Here is a 22,757-nt window from a genome sequence, read left to right on the forward strand (position 1 = left end):
ATGGACATGAGTTTGGGTAAACACTGGAAGTTGGTGATGGACAGGGAGGCCTGGCATGCTGCAGTCCATGGGATTGCAAAGAGCTGGACACGACTGAGCGACTGAACTGACTTGATATCCCTTGTGTTTAGTGATGAAATGAATACTGACTACCAGAGCTGGTGAAAGTATTCTCCTTGAATATAAGAAAGTAATATCTATAGTTAGCACTTGTTGGCTGCTTACCATGATCTGAAGAGTGTGCCAGCCATTTTCCATAGTAATGATGAATAGTTACTTAGCCCTTGCATGTACCAGGCACCTCTGCAAGCTACTTTACTCCTTTGTTCCTCATCACAACCCATGCAGAAGAACACAGAAGCCATTATTACTGTCATTCCCATTGTACTGCTGAGTAAACTGAGGCAAGATGTTTGATAACCTACTCAAGATTCCATAGGGAGGGGTAGAACACAATTTGAATCTGGGCAGAATGGTTTCAGTCTGTGCGTTTAACCACGATACATGCTGCCTCTCATGGAATCCCTCCTTGATTTATTACAGCAATCCTCTGTGGATGTATTCATACTCCTCTCATTTTACAGGGAATGAAACCGAAGGCTTAGAGAGGTTGAGCACATTGCCTGAGTGCACATTGAAGTAAGTGAGGAAAGACTTGGATTCCAGACAATTCACTAAAAATATAGAATCAGATCAAGATAAGTCTGACATGTCTGAGTGTCCTGAAGATGAGGAGGAAGGGGAAGGCAGAGAGGGGAGAAAGACAGTAAGACAAAATTTTGTGGCTGGTGTTGCTCTGAAAAATTTAAGACATGGAACATGCGCCATTTGCTGAAGGACCTTCCAGAGAAGTGTATTTATAAAAACTCATCAAGAAATAATTTCTGTTTTTAGCTACTCTTGCAGAGACAAAATTCTTTTCAGTGTCTGCTTTTAATCTCCTGAGTGGCTGTTGCAGGTCTAATTCTGTCTTCTAGGGAAGTGTGTTTCCTTAAAAAAGATTTTAAAAAGCAGAAAGATATATTCAATGTTAGAATGTTCAGTGAAAAAAGTCTGAGTGCAAAATTGTATGACAACTTCTAGGTAAAAAATATTCAGCCATATGGACAAATCCCTGGAAGGGAATACAAAGCAATGAAAATACTTGTTTTGTTCAGGTGGTAAAATTGTGATTTACAAGAATGGTTTTTTCCAATAATGCTATTGTTGTTTAGTCACTTAGTCGTGTCTGACTCTTTGTGGCTTTGTGGACTCTAGCCCGCCAGGCTCCTCTGTCCATGGGATTCTGCCCAGGCAAGAATACTAGAATGTTTTGCCAGTTCCTTCTCCAGGAATACTGCTATTACTTGATAATTAAAGAAGACAGTTTACGAAATCAGCCCCTATTGTCCACATTGGTCTATGGTCAGTGTCCCTAGTTCAAGAGCACGTCCCTGGAGTCCTTAAGTAACCTCTCATCTCTCCTGCATTTACCTGTGGGGCACCTGACTAACAGGTCCATCTGCCCCATGATCTAAGTAGTGTGCCAACTATTTTCCACAGTAATGATGAATATGTACATAGTTCTTGCATCTATCAGGCTCCATTCCAAACTACTTCACTCCTTTATTCCTTATAACAACCCAGACAGGAGTACACAGATGAGACCCTTGTACTTCTTTGACTCTACGTTTTGTGTTGGTATCATCAGTTTGATTTGTATCATCCTCTGTTTCATCCATCATTTGAAAAAAAATGATGAAAATTGCATACTGCCCTCCTTAAGCCCTTCCAAAGAGACTTCATTGACCAAAACCAGCTGGAAATGGTCTCCCTTCCTCTGAACTCTTAGCATCTGTAATGGCCGTGCAATGTGGGTGGCCTTTGACACATCCATCTGCTCAGTCCTTTTAGATCATAAACTTCTGGAGACCATAGATAGACTCTATTAAATTCTTCTTGCATCTCACATGATTGCTTACAAATGACAAAGGAAATTCTAGATATAATTTTGTTGATGGAATTAACAATGAGTTAGGAAAAAGGAGGTGCTCTATTCACTTTAAACTCTAAGGAATATTTCTGTCACTCCATCGTGCTTCATTTTGAAGGATAAAAAAATCTGAAATACAAAAATGTCAGAATTGAAAATGGTCTGACATTTTAATGAATTCATTGTAAAGTATGTCTCTTAGTAATGTTCACTTTGTCCTGAGAATTAGAAATATAATGTATATTTTTGGTTCACATGGTCCATAGATCTGTGTGAGCAAAGTGTAGGTTTTCTCATCTTGAGTAGATTTCCTTCAGCTGGACTGAGGTCCAATGTAGCATTTCTGGTGCTTTGCCACTTTTGTGTTTGCTTCAGTATTTTGTAGTCTCATCTTCCAGTGTTATATTTTGATAAGCTTCATTAGCAAAATCTTGCCTTGTGATCTTGAAAAAACAGTATAGAAATTAATGGTTTAGACACAAGTTTTTCCAGAGGAGAGAGGTGAGGTCTATCAGATGACACTTACATTTTGTATGGCTGGTGGTACAAAATTGTTAGGGGGCCTCATAAAGAAAAATTAGAAACTTGACAAAATGATGTCTATTTATTTTATAATTTTTATCTCTATTTCTTTTGTTCTCAGTTTTTGCTTTGTCCAAACTGGAGCTTCTCAAAAAGATGTATGCAAAACAATGGAAAAGACCCTGGTTATCTTTTCATTGACAGATCTGATAGTATCAATATTTGGACTTGGGTCAATATGTCTTTTCTGTTTGTTTAGTTTTTTCTTTTTAAAACTTAGACCTTTGTCTTCTGGCTCACTTCTCAGTATGGAGACCAAGCTGCCAGTTCAGCCTTTACTCCCTCTTTGAGCAACATGACCCTTTGATTTTCAAATCACTTATCTTTTGTGAAGAATCTGTCTCAAAGATGGGAAGTTGAGATGACTTTGAGTTCTCCAGTGAGGGAACCTATATGTTGGTGCCAATCAACCAACATTTCTCTTGTCTGAGAGGTAATGAAACCCATTCTTTGTGTTTCACTTTAATGGGAAAATAAATGGTCCAAAGATTGAAAAATAAATGACATTGAGAGAAAAAGGCAAAGCAATTTAAAAGAAAGAAGGAAGGGATGAAGAAAGCGGTAGCTGGGATATCTAATTGCAAATGATTATCTAGCATTCACTGATACATTAGCATTGCCTACCAGACTCCAAATACATGTGAAAATATAATCAGTGATACCCATCAGCTTCCTTATTAGATCTCTCTCTTTTTTTTTGATTGCAGAAACATGCTGCTGTATGTATGGAGGGGGAACTGTAGACGACTAGGAAATAGTTGCCTATGTGAGGTTAGCCTAATAATATTTTCAACACTGTTCGCAGGATTAAAGGAAATAGTTCATAGTTAACGTTGGTTGGCTTGTCCTTAGCTTGTAGACTTTTGCACACTTGAGGTTTCTCTAAACCCCAAGCCTTTCAGAATATAGAGAAAAGGAAACTGTATAATAGATGTTTGATACAGTCAGAACTGAATGAGGAAAGATAGTCTCTAAAGAAATTTCAAAGAAATAAGAGAAGAGAATGTTAATTTCCATGTAAATATATTCAGAAGTCTAGACTTTTCAGCCTTCCAAGGTGGAAGAATTAATTATCAGTTTTCAAGAGAAAAATTTATTCACAGTAAGAGCTATAGCAAACAGAATCCTTTAGGTGTAAAATTCATGAAATTAATCTCAAAACAAGTAAAATTAAGTACATCACCTTTCTTTTTCTTTCCTATACTTCAAACTTCCAAATGTTTGCTGTTACTGTTTAATATGTTTGTGAACAGTATTGAAAGATTGCCATCTATATTTGGAGATGTAAAGGAAGAGATTAAATGTGTTCTGGTTCATGGTCAAAACACATTGGCAAGGATGTTTTCTTTTTGTGACCCCATGTGATGTTCTGAATCTTTAAAGAACTACTGAGGTGATAATGAAATAATATTGGTGTTGGTATCATTGACAATTATGAATGTACTCTTACAAATTAATTTTAATAGTACTTATCTAGTCCATCCCTAAAAGACTGAATAAAAACTCAGGGCGAGTTTATTCTACTTTTCTTAACTGTATCTATTAAAAAACGTACTTAGTTTTAAAGTAAGTATTTTAATACCCATGAAAAAAGAAAAACTTGAGTACTTCTTATTAATAGGGAGTATGAAAATATTTGGTTATATTGCTAAAATGAGGTTGCTGTGTGAAATCTGAGCAGGGTCAGAACTGATAGGCTAAGTGATATAGAGTATCTGTAACCATCAGATATAGAGTATCTGAAATAGATGACTACAATAAGAGAAAATAATGGGATTAAACAACTTTTTCAGTAGAGGCAAATTAGGCAAACTTTAGGGATGGGGGGTTATAAAAGTCTCAAAGCTTTAGTTGATTTTAAAGGTCTTTGAACATATATGACTTATGTCCTCTCAGGCAGGTTAAGACTAGAAAGGACCTTTTAGAAAGGTATGAATTCATTATACTGTTTCATTTGCCTGGTTCAATTAAAGGGACTGGTGAAGAAGTTGTGTTTCCATGAAATGCTTTCCGTGGATCTATTTTCTAACTACGCTATCAAATTTCCATGTGTTACCTGATGAATCATTCCACTTGGCTGAGTAAAAGTTTAACCAGAGTTGAAGTGGGATGAACAAATGAATGCACATTCCTAGAGAACAGAGTGAAAATTCCTCTCCTTGTATTCTTTGCAATTGTAATACAGGACATGGGCATTCCGTAAGCCCCAATGACATTTCACTCCTCTAGCAAAGGTGTGAAGCAGACAGAAGGTCTTGCCCATCTCAGATGAGGCTTTGATTAAACCATCATTTTATCTTTAAGGGGTGAGTGGCTCCATGTTTCAAATTCAAGTTACAATTGGAGGTAAGACTACTCAGATACTTCATGTGTGAGAGGAGACCAGAAATTTCAGAAGAGGCAGGTGGTGAAAGAAAGTGGCAAGAGGTGAGATATTGGGAAATCATTTTGGTAGGAGGATGATTCAGTCACACTGAGCAAACCTCCTAACTGCTTAAACCTAAGTCTCTCCCATGGCTGGGCCTCTCCCAGTTATACATCCATATGGATGGAGGCCCAGGGCCTTACGTGGACACTGATATCTTTTTCTGATTTGTTTCTATGACTTGTGGAGGCAAGCTCCTTCTAGCACACAGTTATAGCTCTTTATCCACTCCATCTCTTTACTCCATTATCTGAGGTTGAATTTTGAGAGTGTTGTCCCAGAGAAAATCCTCAGAAAACATTGACATTTCATGAAACTTGCACCTGACAACTTAACACAGAGCAGCTCCTCCTACCTTGAGGTCGTGGAGTATTAAGATATATTGGGGAGTGGGAGATTGTGAAGGTGGTCCTTAACAAACAAAGGCTTTGCCTATCTCAGGGTGGAATTTCTGGGACATGGCTTGAGGATCTGTCCTTTGACAAAGTATGATCTGATGATTATGCAGTTGATATTAAATTTTATAAAATCATTCACAAGGGAAAATCTTAGAATTTGAAAGTATCTTTATGAGACATTCAGCTGGGAAAAACAAAGAACATATTTTGTCTTGTTGTCAAGTTTTCCAGTGAGAAAAACCACAGGTAATCGTTATGATGTGTCCCCAAAATAGAAAAACAAAAGTTCATCTCTAGGATTATTTGTTTAGCTAAAGAAAGTTTATACAGCTTGTGGGAAATTATCTCCTAGAAGGTTGTTCTTTTTCATGTTTGTTCTGCCTGGTTTTTCCTCTGGAAGAGTAACTCTAGTGTGCCGACTGTCAGCTACTTTTTGATACGTAGGCTCACTCTTGAACCTGGCATTGTATTATTTCTCTTGTTTTAGGGAAATGTGTTCAGGTGATAGGACTGACAGGCACCTGAGTGTCTACCAGGGTCAAAATGTTTTCTTAAGAAAGATTAAAAAAAAAATGAAAGAGGGTGAGATGGAGATGGAGATGATTCTGTTCACTGTGATGTGCTTTTTCATTTACAGCATAGTGAGAGTTGGATTTGTGAAGCATATTGGCAAAAGGAGAATAATTGAGTTCTTTAGGGAGTCTAAAGCCGAGCTGCAGCTCATGGTTCTGATAAAGATCAGCTCATTGGAATATGAATCCTTCACGCATAAGCCCTGTGTAAGAATCTTAGATTCTTGAAAATAATGATAACCCGTGTTCTCTGTGTTTATAAATAAACACTGAAAGCTTACTTGCTGAGGGCATCTATCAGGGATGTGCAGCTACTTGTACAAGCCTGACTCAGCAGTCTTCCACCTGGGCATATTGTGATCTGTCCCTCGAAAAATGGACCCCACAAGTGAGGCAGTCTTGCCAGTCACTTTGATCAATGCTTACCATCCCTGGGGGGCTACATAAATGTTCCAGCCAAGGAGTGAAGCAAAGGGTTGAGACAGTTTCCAAGATAATCTAGGAATTCATCTCTTTTTCTCTTTCTCTCGTCATATAACAGCTTATGGAAAAACCTGAAGGAACTTTTTGACCAACCCAACAGAATGTATTTATGATTTGAATAGTAGTAAAACTTTGAGATTGAATTGTGTCTGGGATTACAAAAATTAATATAGAATATTTAAATGTGGTTTTATTACATTTAAATTCAGTTAATCTCAGGTCAAATAGCTGGAGAAGGAAATGGCAACCCACTCCAGTGTCCTTGCCTAGAGAATCCTGTGGACAGAGGAGCCAGGTGGGCTGCTGTCCATTGGGTCGCACAGAGTCAGACATGACTGAAGCGACTTAGCATGTGTGCATGCAGGTTAAATCATATATTCTAAATTAGTATAAATTAATGGCACTGATGCTGCCAAGTAAATTGAAAGCTTTTGAATTCATGTATCTGAGCACATTAGTATTCATTTTTCCCAGCCACGAAGGACATATGACAGTAGAAGCAATAATTTCTCTTGAGTGACCCCAGTCTCCTTACATTATTATAGAAATGCTCAGTATCCTCTGGAAAACATCAGAAAAACAATCCCAATATTGCTTTGTGCTCCACTTTCCAGCTTCCTTAATTGTGTTGTGTCAAGATATTGGGACATAAATAAGATAACTGTCTGACTTCACCAGATAGTGTGAGGCAGATTTTACTCAGGCTGAGAAAGGTAGGAAACACTTTTCAGGGCAGCTTCAGGGTTGTTAATTAAAACATAGAGCAAATTAGAGTGAAAAATATAAAGTTGTGTTTAGTAGTTGGGGACTGACATGAGACTTCTCCTAAGAATTTGAAAATAAGATTGTAGGCTATGTTTTCATTTCACAATTAAAGATGAGAAGAACAGAAACCTTCCACCTTAACCATTTCAGCAGAACTGAAGGGGTTCTATAAAGCATTTGGAAAACTGCCTTTTCATGAATACCTTTAGTTTTCATTACCTCTCTCAGTTTTGAATTCATGCTTCTTAAAATTGTTTTCTGGTTATGAATTGGCTCCCTGATCAGGTCTGTCTCAAAGCAGCAGTTGGACTAGTGCACACAGTTAGGTACCTGGGTCTCTAAGACGATTGTTTGTTTTTGCAAATTAATAAAATGACATCAGGCTTTTACACATCAGTTTCCTGAGTTTGGTTCATGGAAACCCTACTTACTGATGGTACCTGCCCTCAATATGTGGGAATTATCTGCAGGATACAGTTGGCCTGTGGATTGTGGTAAATTCACCAGGTTCATGAACATGATGCTATGAAGCCTGCACTCTTAGCTCCCCATTGACTAGAGATCTTGGCAGCATAGAAGTTCATTGAAGACTCAAAAATAATACATTTTACATTGGATCAGATCAAACTTTTCTTGCCCTCAAATAAGAATGATGTTAATAATGTTCTGTGTGACTTTTTAACTCTCTTGACCCCTTGGGAAATGCTGATTCTCCTCATCTCATGACACACGCCTCTTTCTCAAGCCCGAAAGTTTCCCATGACCCCATTCCTCCGAAATGGTTTTGTTCCATTTTGGCTGAACTGGACTTTGCAGTGAGATCTGTTGGCTTTCTATTTCAGCATGGGATATGATGTATGATTTACATTGAAAAGTTAAAAAGTAACTTTTCTGATTAGATAAATAAGCATTTTCAAAATTTGGAAAACAAATGAAAACAAAAAGAAAATTCCCCTCTAATACCACCCCCTGTAGGTTCTCTGTGCTTTCTAAAAGAGCCTGCTTCTCGTGCCTGATATCACATTTGATGGCTCCTATCAGTGTGCCCTGCCATTCTGATGACATTAGTGAGGGAGATGTGGTTTTAGGAGTAGCCATTAGGACCTGAGCTAGTTGCTCAGGTTTTAAATCATCAGAATAAACAGACAGAGACCCATCTAGGGTCAGGTTCTAGGGGAACGATCATTCCCACATAAGAGGCAAAGAAGTGAAGATTTTAGATGAATACAGATTGTTTCTAATAGTCTCCTACAAATTGGTACTTGCTGTTTATCTCTACAAGAATTCAATTATGAGCTGCTGCAGATGCTGACCTCAACACCCCCTGAAAGGAGGTGGGGATCAGCAATGAGGTACTCTGTGCTCTGGAAAAAACTGGCAGAACAGGTCTTCAGATAGTTAGATATTTTTAGGAGACAATTTTATGAGCCCAATTCTTGCATCTCCTCACATCTAGAAAAACACCAAAATCCTTCATGGTGATGTCTGCTCCTCGTGACTAGCAATAGCCTTCTGCAAGAAATATGTGTTTGGTTGCATGTATTCCCCTTTCACTGGAATCACATATGTACTGACCTTCCCATCTCCCTATTCGGAGCAGTTTCTCAGAGCTCTTTGAGATGCTGTCTCCCAGGCTCTGGAGGGTCTCTTGGACAGAGGAGCCTGGCAGGCTCCATAGGGTTGCAAAGAGTTGGACACGGCTGAAGTGACAGCACGCATGCATGAACACACTCCCTCCCAAGCTCTACTCCTCATTTTGCCCCCAAATACAGCTTAACTCACAATTCTCACATTGTGCTTTTTTTTTTGTTCCAGTCGACATAATCATCCTGTAGAAGATAGTACGTTTCAGCCTCTACTAATCAAGTGGATTGAGGGAAAATTCCCCTGAATCTATTAAGGTAGCTGATGTGATTTTAGCGAATTTTCTCTTTCTGAACCTCAGCCTCTCCTAATTAATAAGCGGGTCACAGCTCAAGGGTTACTTTCCTGAAGCAGTCTAATGCTGTTCCCCCATGGATTTCTCTTTCATGGTTAAACTTTCATTTTTGACTTTAAAATCTCTGGCTTTGTGTGTGTTATTTAAGATCTTTAGGGATGTAAAGAATTCATTAGTGCCCCCTCTCAGGGTAATGCTCTCAGCACATTTACATAACTGAAGAGCTTCCTAGTAAAGAAACAAACCTTTGGTGGAGTGGGGTTGGGGAAGGGGGGAAGGTTTCTGAATCTCAAGACAAGTGCTTTAGCAAGGAAGATAGGACTGAATGTGAGACGGAACTGTCATAGGACGCTTAGGAGACGAGGAAGCCGTAAATACAGCCACTGAGGCCTTGTTCTGGAAAAGTGTCCCCAAGGGCTCTTCTGGTTAGTAAGAGTATGAATCAGTTATTAATTAACATTTCAGCAGGCAGTATGTTTTTTTTCCCCCAGTGTTTGAATAGAAAATTGGACTTGCAAAATGTGCATTTTGCTTTAGGGTTCCGAGTAGGTTTTTATAATCGAAGTATAGTTGATTTATAATATTGTGTTAATTTCAAGCGTACAGCAAAGTGATTTGGTTATACACTTGTAGGTGTATATATCTATATTCTTTTTTCTGATTCTTTTCATTATAATTTATTACAAGATATTTAATATAGTTCCTTGTGCCATGTAGTAAGACCTTGCTTAACTTATATATGGTATGGTAGTGTGGGGTTCCAGGTGTTTTTAAATTAAAAAAAAATTAAATTTTAGGGAATGTGTTTCAATGCCTAGTGGTAGGGGAGGGGACTTATTTCTGAGTTTTCTCTGAAAGGATGCTTTGAGGGACCCTTTGCTGTCCAACTGTAGATTGTGGTATAGACACATTGTTCTTTGTCACAGAAATGTGTTAATACTTGCTTCAGAGAGGAAGGAGTGTGGAAGCCTCAGTAAATTGGTAAATAGCCTAGTTCAGTTGGTTTTTTTTTTGACGTTATCAAAGTGTTTGTTTTTATAGGAAATGAATGGGTAACAGGAAATAATAACTAAAATGTCTATTTCAATTTAGTTCTCTTCCAATGGAAAAGACATTTTCTTAGCACAGACGCAGCTTTTCTATTAATATCTCTAAGTGGTCGAGTTACTTAAATCCTCTGAGCTTTGGATTCCTCATCTGTGAACTGGAGATAATAAATTCCCCTGTAGTACCGTAAGGATTAATGAGAGACATACATGAAGTAGTCATCAGTTTGGTCAGTTCTCTTTCTTTTCTATCACCATTTTCTGCATCAGAGATAAGCACTGTTGTCTGATTTAACAGAGCTTTATAATACCATGGAGGGGGTTATTGCCTCTCAAAGCTGAATAAATGTCATGTTATACACTATGTATAGTCTATGAAAGTAGGCCTGCAAAGGACTTCAATTTTTTAGTAGCGAAATCATTTAAAATCTAAGTACATATTTATTACCTCTAAATTATACACTTAAAAATCAGGAATAGTTATTGAATTATTGTAAATATTTTAAAACCTATCTTCATTTTTATTTTAATTCTGTTCTTAAACTTTTAGGAAGATCAGGTGGGAAAAGGCCGAGGTTGAAACAAGCACCTCTCACATGCTAAGTGAAATAGCTAAGACAGAGAAAGACAAATACTATATTTTATCGCTAATATAGGGAATCTAAAAATTACAACAAGCTAGTGAATATAACGTAAAAGAGACAGGCTCACAGATATAGAGAATGAATTAGTGGTTACCAGTGGGGGTGGGGTGGGACAATATAGAGTGAGGGGAGTGGGAGGTCCAAACTCTTAGTGTAAGATAGGCTACAAGGATGTATGTACAGCACAGGAAATGTAGCCAATAGTTCATAATAACCGTAAAGGGAAAGTAACCTTTAAAATTGTATAAAAATAAAAGTTTTTTAAAAAGCCTCTCTGATTTTCTCACCTTCTCCCTGTCCCCTACTCAAAAATGAATAAAGGCTTTGCATCCTCAACTCTTTCTGGCAGTTAAGCTTCTTAGAAAACTGACCTCAGCTTACTTGTGTCAAACTTCCTATCCTTTCCTAATTTAAATTTACTGCTTGAGTCAGACTAATCTTTCAGTAAGTTCTGCCTACAAACTGTGTCTATTTTTATTTCTCATTTTTTTTTTTTTTTGGTTTATGCTTAATCCTTCACTGTGTCTATCCTTACTTCTCTTCACCTATTCATGATGTTCTTAACTTAAACCCTGCATATGAGTAAACAGTGACATTTATTTGGGGATAGAGTTTCAAAAATTTCCTCTTCTCTTCACTCCCTCTCTGTTTCTCTACTTTCCTCCCTTCTTTCTCTTTTTCTAGGTGGTGGTGTTCAATTGCTAAGTCATGTCTGATTCTTTGTGACCCCATGGACTGCAGCACCCCCCAGGCTTCCCTGTCCTTCACTCTGTCCCGGAGCTCGCTCAAACTCATGTCCATTCATTGCGTCAGTTCAACCATCTCATCCTCTGTCACCCATTTCTCTTCCTGCCCTCAATGCTTCTTTGCTAGCCTCAGGGTCTTTTCCAGTGAGTCGGCCCTTTGCATCAAGCGGCCAAACTATTGGAACTTCTCTAGGTGTATATTTCCTTAAAGTAGCATCACTGTTTACACACAGTTATAGGTCAAGGTCTTCCTTCTTTAAAAACCTCCCTTTAGAGAAATATAAGAAATAAGCATCTTTCCAGTGATTTCTGCCTGTGGGATGGGGATCTAAGAGGAAGGGAGAGACAACGGAATAGAAGGAAGAGATTCAGAGCATCATAGTGGTTAAAATGATGGGCTTTGGCAGGAGATTGTGCCGAGCTGGAATCCTGGTCTTCAATGTGTCGTATGTGAAATGGTTTCATAGAAGTTCCCGAATAGCACAGTGTAGGTAAGATGTCTAACTCATTGTCAAGAGTTCTACAAATGCCATCTGATGCTGCTGTTATTATCATTATTAATGCAGAAGAACCAAAAGCAAGGGATGCACTTCAACGTTGTAAAACAGATGAGCTGTCAACAGTGTGGAGATTGGTTTCTTAATTGCCACTGGTGGTGGCAATTGGTTTCTTAATTGCCACTGTAACAGATGACCACATATTTGGTGGCTGCAAATATACAATTCAGGAAGTCAGAAATTTGAAATGATTGTCATGGGGCTAAAAGCAAGATGTTGGCAGCGTTCTTTGCTCGAGTTTCTGTGGGAAAGTCTATTCTTGTCCTTTTCAGCTTTTAGAGGCATTCTTTGGTTTGTGGCCTCACCACTCCATCTCTGTTACACTTGTCACATGGTTTTCCCCTCCCTGTGATCTTCCTGCGTCCTTCTTAGAAGGACCCTTGTAATTGCGTTGGATCTACCTGAATAATCTAGGATAATATCCTCATCACGGATTCTTAATTTAATCACATCTGCAAAGTTCCTCTTGCCGTGTATAGTACCATTCACGGGTTCCAGGGTTTAAGCTGTGGACATCTGTGTGTGTGTGCATGTGTGTGTATGTGGGGGTAGCCTATTATTCAGCCTACCTCAGACCGACTGAGCACTTAGGTGCAAATAAGCAACAGAGGACCAGGAGGTAACTTGCCCTTTAATCAGAAGAGCAGCAAGTGTATATAGACAGAATTAGTTAATCAGCTTTGACTGACAGCAGAGCAAACTCTTACTCCAATAGATCTGTTTGCTCTTTATAGGAGGAAGTTAAAGTAGTATTTACTTTCCTATTTCTGCATGAAAAGCCTTATTCATTATGGGTGGTATCAGTTTTCTCTTATGACTGTCATTGTTGCTTTTCTCCAACTTGAAAAAGTGCCCCGGTTCTCTTATAGTCCCTGCCTTGGATGCAGATATGGTGTGCTCTGGGGACAGAGGACTGTCTTTTTTGAACACTAATAAAATTCTCACATTATCTGTATTATCTCCTCTAATTTATTCTATAGTTATTTGAGGTGGGCATTATTTCTGATGAGGAAACTAAAGTTTAGAAGCCTTAAGTGACTTGCTTACAAGTATCAAAGCGGGTGAAAGATGGGTGAAAGCGTGTGTATCATTTGAAGTCAGAGCTCAACTTTCCCCCACTTTAACATGTGGCCTTCATGGAATGAATGACAATTCATTTGCTGCAGAGTGAGTTGCTACATCTGCAAGAACCTGGCTAGAATCTAGGTGTCTTTATCCAATGACCTATATGGGGACTTTTCTCTAAATTAATTTTGTATGTGCAACAAAATTCATGATTTTATTATATTTACTGCAGTTCTATCTAGGAATCATACTTCATTTACTGTTTTTAATTGTAAAAACTGTGGTGCTTGAGGGCAGAGTGTGGTCTTATGCTGTTGGTCCTTTGTACCCTTTTCAAAATGTAGCCTGATGTTACCATATTAAGCCTAAGAAATATATTCAGAACTGAACAGAATAGAAAGATTTTAATTCTAGGCCTTATGTAATTTTAATTTTCACAATTGAAACAAAATCTGCTTGTCTAGTTATCAAACGATATTCTCTTTATAATGAACACCTTTCCAAAATCTTTCATCTATTTATAGGAGAAAGGAAAGAGTTCATTTCCATGACAACTTCTCTATTTTTAATCCACCACCAAATTCACTGTCTTTCTTATCTACAGTTCAGTGAACTTCAGTTGGGGGGAAAAGGGGATAAATAAATCTGCAAGGTAATTGAAGTACATTTATGGACTGCTCTATTTGAGGTGATTTGTCCAGGAATCAAGCAAATGAATACTTTTAAGGACTTGATAAGTGCTGGTACAAACCACTGTTGCAAATGCTCTCTGATTGCAGTAATTAACTTTGTAGCCATGAAAGGGGACCCTTGATATTCTTTCATTACCAACATAAGTGCTGTGAAGAGTATTAACATAAAAGAAGCCTGTGAAGAAACATAATGCGTGAGGAAGTGAAGACACCAGTTATTTCCCCACCAATCCATAGACGACCAGTCATTGTTTAGCTCAGCAAACAAGAGGCACTGTTTTGGGATTAGCAGTTTTTTCAGGGAAACAGCAGAACCTGAAGAATGACCTAAGTTTCATAGCCAAATAAAAAGTTACTTATTAAATGAAATCAAATATTTAAAAGTAAACGTATCCTGCATCAGCAGTTAATACTTTTTATATAATTCTTCCATTTCATGCATTGCCTCCCCCCCCCCCCCCGCCCCCGCCCTTTAAACACATGAGGGAAGGCAAAACTAGGCTCTCTGTTGTTTCTCTTTGTGATTTTTGAAATTGGTACAAAAATAGTGAATTTTGTGCAAACGGACTGATTTTCAAGCAGAGGTGTATACTTTATTTCTGAGAGAATTATTTGGGTAGTTGTTATTACAGAGAAATCCCATTCTTATTTGCAAAACTGTATACTTCTAGGAGGAAAATAACTCATGTCAATCCAAATCAAGAGCTAACTTCTCCCCTCCACGGCCCATATTGGTTTAATAACTTTTATTATCATTAGGTTGTCTTCTATGACTGAGTGTTAATGAAAACCTTTGGAATTCATAGTGTGGAAGTGATTGATGAACTTAATACAGAACTACCTATGTGAAACAATGTAGCTGTAGTGAAAGGGAGATTATCTTTCCTTTCCAGCTTAATGACTTGAAAATAGGCAATGTGGTTATTAAATGACATGTTCTTCAGGTTCAAAGCTCGGCTGTAGTTAAAAGACTTAGAGGAGATAGTTTTTATTAGTGATGCCTGGCCTGGCATATCCTATAAAATAGAGGTGCACAAAAAATAGTCATTGCAATGAACTGACTTTTTATAGCAGTCTAACTCTCTTTCCAGGCCCTTTCTCTGCGATCATTTGTCTGCTACCAATGGGATCACGCCACAAGACACTCTAGGGACCATTCTTGGCTATGGTTGTGAGGAATTTCAGGAATTCTGAATGCATATTAATCCCAAGACAGTTCTGCCCTAACATCATGCATTGTGTTTTGTTGCTGAGCTTTTATGTTCATTGTGATCAAGCTATATCTTGGCTATGGCAGCAACCTAAATGTCTATCAACAGATGAATGGATCCATGTCCTAATGCAGGAAGTGCCACTTCCTAGTCATATACAACTTCTACTTCCTGGAACCTTGGTTTTTTTAATTTAAAAATAGGTGTTGTACTGTTCAGGGGTCCCTGGTGGCTTAGACTATAAAGAATCTGTCTGCAGTGCAGGAGACCTGGGTTTGATCTGTGGGTCGGGAAGATCCTCTGAAAAAGGGAATGGCTACCCACGCCAGTATTCTTGCCTGGAGAATCTCCACAGACAGAGGAATCTGTCGGGGTACAGTCCATGGGGTCACAAAGAGTTGATGTGACTAACACTTCCACTTTCATTATACTGCTCACCTCAAAGGGTTTTGATGAAGGTTAAGTGAAATAACTTAGCCAAAGTGCCTGCTACAATGCCTCATACAGAGCAAGTTCTCAATGAATGATAGTGGTTTGCTCCCCAAAATTGTCCTGAATCCATGTCCACTCCTCTGTGATACTCATCACCAGTAGATTACCAGACAGATCTTTCTGATGACAGAAACCCACCTGTCTGGATTTGCTCGTATTCTCAGCCTCTCAGGGCTGCCTGGACTTCCTGCCATTTCATGGTGCATCTGTCCAGGCTCCATGTTCTGACCCTTCCCTGCTCCTGCTCCCAGGTGTGGCATTATTTTACTATTGCTTTCTGGAATTACTTTTTAATTTTTTTGTCTTTTATGAAATAAGAAACAGTGTTTTAAGAGAGCAACATTTTCTTTTCGAGACGGTGCTATATAGTGTCTGTGTGACTTCAGTCATAAAATAAAAAGATATTGAGTGCATATTGTGTACTGGGCACTATTCAAGGTACTAGAGAGATGGTGAAGAATAAAAGAGGCAAAAATTCCTTAATGTTCTAAAAACGAATACTGACGATAAACAGCTAGAAACAAACAGTAATGCTATCACATCATACCATAGTGAGTTCTCTGAAGGAAAATACAAAGTGATGGGATGGAAAGATGTGGCAGGTGTGTGTGTGTGTATACACATGTGTGCATGCACATGCATGTGGGCCTTTGAGCAGAGGCTTGAATGATGCAAAGTGGAAGCCATTGCTGAATCTGGTGGAAGAGCAGTAGGCAGAGAGAAAAGGAACAGCAAAGGGCTGAAGGAGGCATGTTTGATGAACCGCAAGATCAGCGTGGCAGGATCACAGTTACTGAGGGGGATAGTAGAAGAGATGCAAAGGAGCAGCTTATGTAGACTCTGTGGTCCATGGTAGGAAATTTTTATTTCACTCTAGAAAGAAAAGTTTTAAAATAGAGAAGGATAGAATCTTATTTATGCTTGTTAAGAAAAACTATCACATACTTGGATATAAGGCCAAAAGATGGCTATGTATGCTTTTATTATCATATGGGAACAATGTCCAGGAGGCCCTTCGAAGGATTATTTAATTCTTTAAGGGAATATCTTCATTTGACATTCTTTCTGCTTTAGTTTAGAGCCCCGATTGTATGGCATTGTGTGTGGACTTGGAGATTTTTGTCTGTTAGAGGTGCAAAGGACTTTTGACAGGTAGAGAAGAAAACTCCATAGGTGATAGTTTCGTTGCCTGTAGGACGTTAGCCAGTTTTGTCTCTAAATCAGCAAGCATATTTCAATATGCTTTTCTTGTATACCGTATTTCTCCAACTACCTTGTGAGCCATTTTCAAAATCCTGGTTGTGTCATTAATTGATTCAGAATTTTTGATGCATATTGATTCTACATTTATACGAGAGTTACAGTTTTAGCTTTTTGAAAATGAGGTACTTTGACATAGAGCTCACATTGGCAGCTGGATGGGGAATGGAGTGTGTGTGAAGTTTTGGGGGGAGAGTTGTCAAGATGGGAAGTGGAAAGGTGCATGAGGAGGATGGTGCTGAGTCGTGGTGAGGAAGGTGGGAAGTGAATGATTGTACCTTACATTTGGTTTGGAGGAAGAACCAAGACATGCCAAACGGATGAGGGGTGTGATAAATAGAAGGATCTAGGGTGTCTGTTTGGGGGACTGGGAAATGGCAGTATGGGAAGAGCAGCGTTTTCAGAGGAAATGAAGAGATCCGTATGAGATGGTGATCTGATACATGATCTGTGAGTCTTTGGCAAATTTCCTTAGGTTCCAGAGTCAATGTGTCTATTTGTGCAATAATCAGGCAAATCGGTATTTAACAAATATTCATAATTATGTATATGTTTTACATAGTTACTTAACGCATTTATTCTATCCATCTGATGTTTAAATATGTGTGCAGGTATATGTATACATACAATATTTGGCAGAATTTTCCTTGGAATTGGTAAAAATACTCTCATTCCCCTAAATTAGAAAGCTCAGATTCAAGCATTTCAAGAACTAAAGCTCTGACTTTAAGAATTGTTTTACTCTGTAATGTTACAACGCATTACTCAACTGACAATAAATTGTTTTAAAAAGAAAGCATCAGTTCCTTAATCATACAGAGCCTTATTTCCTTCATGAGTTGACAGTTTCTGTCCTAATACTATATGTGTTTAATTTATTCAATAAGATAATTAGTAGCCTTAAAAACTGAAACACTGCAGTCAGATTATTGTTATGTGTTATTATTTGGAGAACAATGAGCAAGAACAAATTTCTTGCTGGTAATTGTTCTTGAGTATCTCAATGAGGCTGATCCTAACCACCCTGTTTAAATTGCAACACCCTCTACGCCCATGCCATAGCAGTACTGATGGCTTTCTACTGACATTTTGTTTTTTCTGTTTCCAAGGCACTTGTCACCATATTTTAATTTTCTGTTAAGCTAGGTTATATGTTTATTATTCATCTTCCTCCGTTAGAATGTAAGCTGCCAGAAGGTAGGGAGCTTTGTCACTTTTGTTTATTCAAGTATGCTAGGTGCCTCTAATACATAGTGTGTTCTCAATAATTTGTTGAATATATATACCATATATATGGATGAGAGAACCTTTTCTCAATTGGGAGAATACTTTATGATCTTAATTAGTAGAACATAAAAAAGACAATTCAATTTGGCCACATACGATTTAGAATAATGATTTACATAATAGATTCTTCTTACTATCTGTTTTGTAGGCCAATGTTAAAAATATATTTAGTGTTCTAAATACATTATGTCCAAAGTCTAATTAAACAGCCGTAAGTATGGTGAATAAGGAACTAACTGTTTATTAGATGCATAATTTAATCTTGATCAAGTGATTTAACAGCTGTTTATCTGTGTCTATAAAGTGAAATGATTAATAATTATGCCTACTTCATTGGGTAGCTATAAGAATTAAAGAAAACAGTATGAAATACTGTTGAACAGTGTTCCAGTCTATACTATACACACTCAATTAATATAATAGTTAATATTATATGAATCAGTAGTTTATTATAGTAGAAGATATAAATAACTGCTATTTAGATTCATGAAAATTACACATTAAGAAACTTGGCAAAATGAATATAGAAACAAACAAAACTCATATAATAAACCCCAGTGTGAAACACTGTTTAAAATATACACACAATCCAGGAAAATGACAGGAATTTTGGCACTTAAGAAAGGCAACTTATGTTAGGATGGTTTTTTACTTAGCATTTTACTTTCTTCTTTACCTCTAGCTGATCAATTTTTGAGAATAAAGGATTTTTTTTTTTTTTTATGTTCATTCCTTTCCCAGCTTTAGTTTCAGAGCTCTCAGATGGGAAACGAAACGAGAATAGTAAAATACTTGAGGTTTTAAGGACAAGAAAAGGCAGTAACCATCTAATATTCTGGGAATACTGCAGATGGGAATCATGGCAGGTCAAAACTGCCTCCCCTGAGAAGTTTCATCTTTACAATAACTTTAAAATCTTAGAATTTCGTAGAAGGCAGTTTTTCCCATTTGTCATAAGTAAAGAAGAAAATCCCCTATAAATATATGCTGGTATGCAAATAAAGTGGACTTACAGATATAGTTGTTCGAATGAATGTATCCTGCCCACATACTTTATACATTTAAATAAATATAGTACAGATATTTCAGGTATATTCTTACAGCCTTGTTTTCATCCTTTTCCTTAGTGTTTAATCTCTTCTCTAGAGTAAAGTGTGAAAGTGTTAGTCACTCAGTCATGTCCAGCTCTTTGTGACCCCATGGACTGTAGCCCGCCAGGCTCCTCTGTCCGTGGGATTCTCCAGGCAAGAATACTGGAGTGGGTTGCCATTCCTTTTCCCAGGGGATCTTCCTGACCCAGGGATTAAACCCAGGTCTCCTGCGTTGCAGGTGTATTCTTTACTGTATGCGCCACTAGGGAAGCCCCAAGGTGGATTCTATTCCTGGAGGGGGTTTAATACCATTTCCTAATTCTTCCAAAATATTGAGGTATTCGACCAAAGCTTCTGTGTTTCACAAAAGGGCAGAGTATACACCTAAGGGAAGGAAGAGGGTCAAGTCTTCTGAAATGCTCAGAATGACTTCTCCTTTTATATATGCAAATTCCACTCTTAAAGCTTCTCACCCAAGCCTTCTGGTTCTTAAGTGCAATATTTTTTAGGAAAATTTTGCATGTTCACCGTAAGGCTCTTGATCCCCACTCTGCACAGCTGTCCTTTCCCAACACCCAGCCGTCTTATGCAGCACGTGGTGTCACTATCTCCCTGGTTGCCCAAGGCAACCATTGACGAGTTTCTCCTTGTTTTCTGCCTGTCCCTCACCCCCTGCTTGTAGTAAATCAGCAAGAGTGGTGAGTCTACCCACAAAATATATATTTTGAAGCTGTTACTTTAATTTTCCAAATGATGACTCACTCCAGTCTGCTCTTCCCCTCACTCCATGTGCTATAGTCCCCTGGACTTTCTTTCAGTTCCTTGACTCTCTAATTTTTTTGTTGTTGTTGTTTGGCAGTGCCTTTTGGCATCTTAGTTCCCCAGCCAGGGACTGAAACTGGACCCTTGCAGTGAGAGCTCTGAGTCCTAATCACTGGACCTCCATAGCTCCAGGGAATTCTCTTGCCTCTCTAGTTTCTTTCCTGACTCCAGTGAGGCCTGATCCTCTCTGCCTGGGACACTCTCCACTTTGTTCCTTCAAATGTTAATACACTAGTGATGGTTTCTGTGACCCTCCATCTAAAACAGGTCTCTTGCCTGCTGTTGTTAGCTTATGTTTCACAAACTTGTTTCTCCTTCGATGTACTTCCATAATTTACTGTCATTTTTATTCACTTACTCATAATAAAGTCTTTCTGACTCACTATTTTAACTACAACACCTAGCTTAATCCTAGAACATGGAATAATTTTTCATGGATAATTCATGGATAATTTTTAAATGAATGTATGATGAATTTGCAAGGTATGAGTCTGATAAGATGTTTAAAAAACTTATTTATGACCAAAAATATAATGGCTTTTATTAAAAAAAAAAAAACTAATAGGTTAGTGATGGATTTCTTAGATAGAAAAAGCTAAATAAGTTTGTTTTAGGTTTTCTAATATCTATTGTAAGGCCCATCTAGAGATCTCTTTGTGGGTGAATTTTCACTGCTACTTTTTTACAAATCAGAAGCTTTTTATTTCAAAAGTTATATCTTGTCACTGTTCATTGACTCTTTTTGGCTAGTATCCTATAACTTCTTCAAATTTTATTTGTACAGTGCAAAAATATTTGTCAGAAACTTTTTCTCTAAATAAGTGTAAAATACTAACTTTATGGTACCCCAGAAGAGTTACTTTGTTCCAAAACTTTCAAAGTCAAGGTTACGTGGCAAGCAACAACTTTCCTGAGGAAAAAAGAAGAAATAACATTCCTTTTTCCATTATAAATTTATCCCTGGGCTCTTACTATTTGTAATTAATTTTTCCACTATGTTTCATTAGTGTATTCAGTCTTATAATAGGATGGTATTTGCCTGAAATGGGACTAATTTTAGAATAAATGAATTATCTATTTATTGGCTCTCTTCCCACCTCTTTTTTTTAAAATCTCAGAAGCTTAGTGGTAACTTTCTGAATATTGTAGCTGAAATGTATGCCAGTTGGGATGAAGATAATAGAGCTGATTCAGAATTAAATTCTAAGAATTCAAGGTTTTGAATAAATACAAACAGAATTAATTGTTCAACACTATATCTTGGGACACCAGATTTTTGGAAAGACTGATTTATAACTGTCTATTTCTTAACAGTTTGTGAACATAAAGACAAGATTCTCATTTTAACCAAAAAATTCTATCTTTAAATAAGTTATTATATATAGTATATTATATATTTTACATGTATTTAAACATACACACATATGTATATATAAAAATGTATATATTCATTCTACAGTTGTTGGGTATAGTTTTCTATAAACCAAATTAGGTCAAGTTAGTTAATAATGTTCGAAACTTCTCTATGTTGAATTGATTTCTTTGTCTGCTTTCTTATTAGTTACTGAAATAATGTATTGAAGTTGCCTCTATGATTGTGGATTTGTCTGTTCTTTAGTTTTGTCAACTTTTGCCTTATGTGCTTTGAAATTTATGCTATTGTGTATTTACAAATTTATGACTTTATAGTTTCCTATGGACTTGACCCTTTTATTACATTGAAAAGTACATCTTTATATCTTATTATTCTAGTTAAGATCTATGTCCAATATTAATATAGCCATATCATTTTTCTTTTGGTTAATATTTACATGGTATATCTATTTCCATACTTTTGTGCTTTTACCTTAAAATATATCCATGCATTTAAAGTTTCTTTTATAAAGAGAATATGCCTCCATTTTGCTTTTTATTTAGTGTGACAGATTTTGTATTTTAATTAAAAAGTTGAGTCCGTTTACATTAACTATAACCACTAACTTGACTCTTTTTTTAAGTGGACTGTTTTGTTTTCCATACTATTTGTACTATTGGTCCTTTTCTCCCTCGTTTTTTGACTTCATTTATATTCATCAATTTATCATTCTTCATTATTAATCCATTTTATAATTCCTTTAAGATTTTAACTTTTACATTCTTTTAGTACTCTTTTGAGTGTTCACATTACTGACTACAATATGCTTTTACTACTCCTTGAACATGCTACATGAACATGTTACAGTTCCTCAAACTGACAAAATATACAGTTGACCCTTGAACAACTTGTGGATTAGGAGTGCCAACCCCCTATGCACTTGAAAAATGCAGGTATAACTTTATGCTCTGCCCTCCATATCTACTTCTCTGAAATTTCAACCAACACCTAATCGCATAGTATTGTAGTTATGTATTTATTGAAAAAAATCTGATAAGTGGACTTTAACAGTTCAAACCTTGTTGTTCAAGTGTAAATATATATATATATATATATTTTAATAGTCAATATGCAGTAATTTTTTTACCCATAAATAAATCCTTTTTTTGCACTGTTTCCTGAAGTTATATGTTTCTCTGAGATCATTTTCCTTTAGTCTCAGAAGTCTTGTCAGTATTTTGTAATGCAGATCTGCCTGCAAAACACCTTTCAGTTTTTAATTTTCTGAAAATAGTTTTATTTTGTCTTCATTTTTTGAAAAATCATTTTGAGAGGTGCAGAATTCTAGGCAGTA

The 22,757-nt window shown here is 37.2% G+C and overlaps 1 protein-coding gene across 3 annotated transcripts in view; it reads right to left on the bottom strand.

Annotated features, from left to right (window-relative positions):
- GRM3 (glutamate metabotropic receptor 3) overlaps positions 1 to 22,757 on the bottom strand; it is a 226,397-nt gene that overhangs the window by 156,120 nt on the left and 47,520 nt on the right. The gene's annotated exons all lie outside the window — the stretch shown is intronic.

The sequence above is a fragment of the Dama dama genome, chromosome 18 (genome assembly GCF_033118175.1).
Source record: "Dama dama isolate Ldn47 chromosome 18, ASM3311817v1, whole genome shotgun sequence".
Classification (NCBI taxonomy): domain Eukaryota; kingdom Metazoa; phylum Chordata; class Mammalia; order Artiodactyla; family Cervidae; genus Dama; species Dama dama.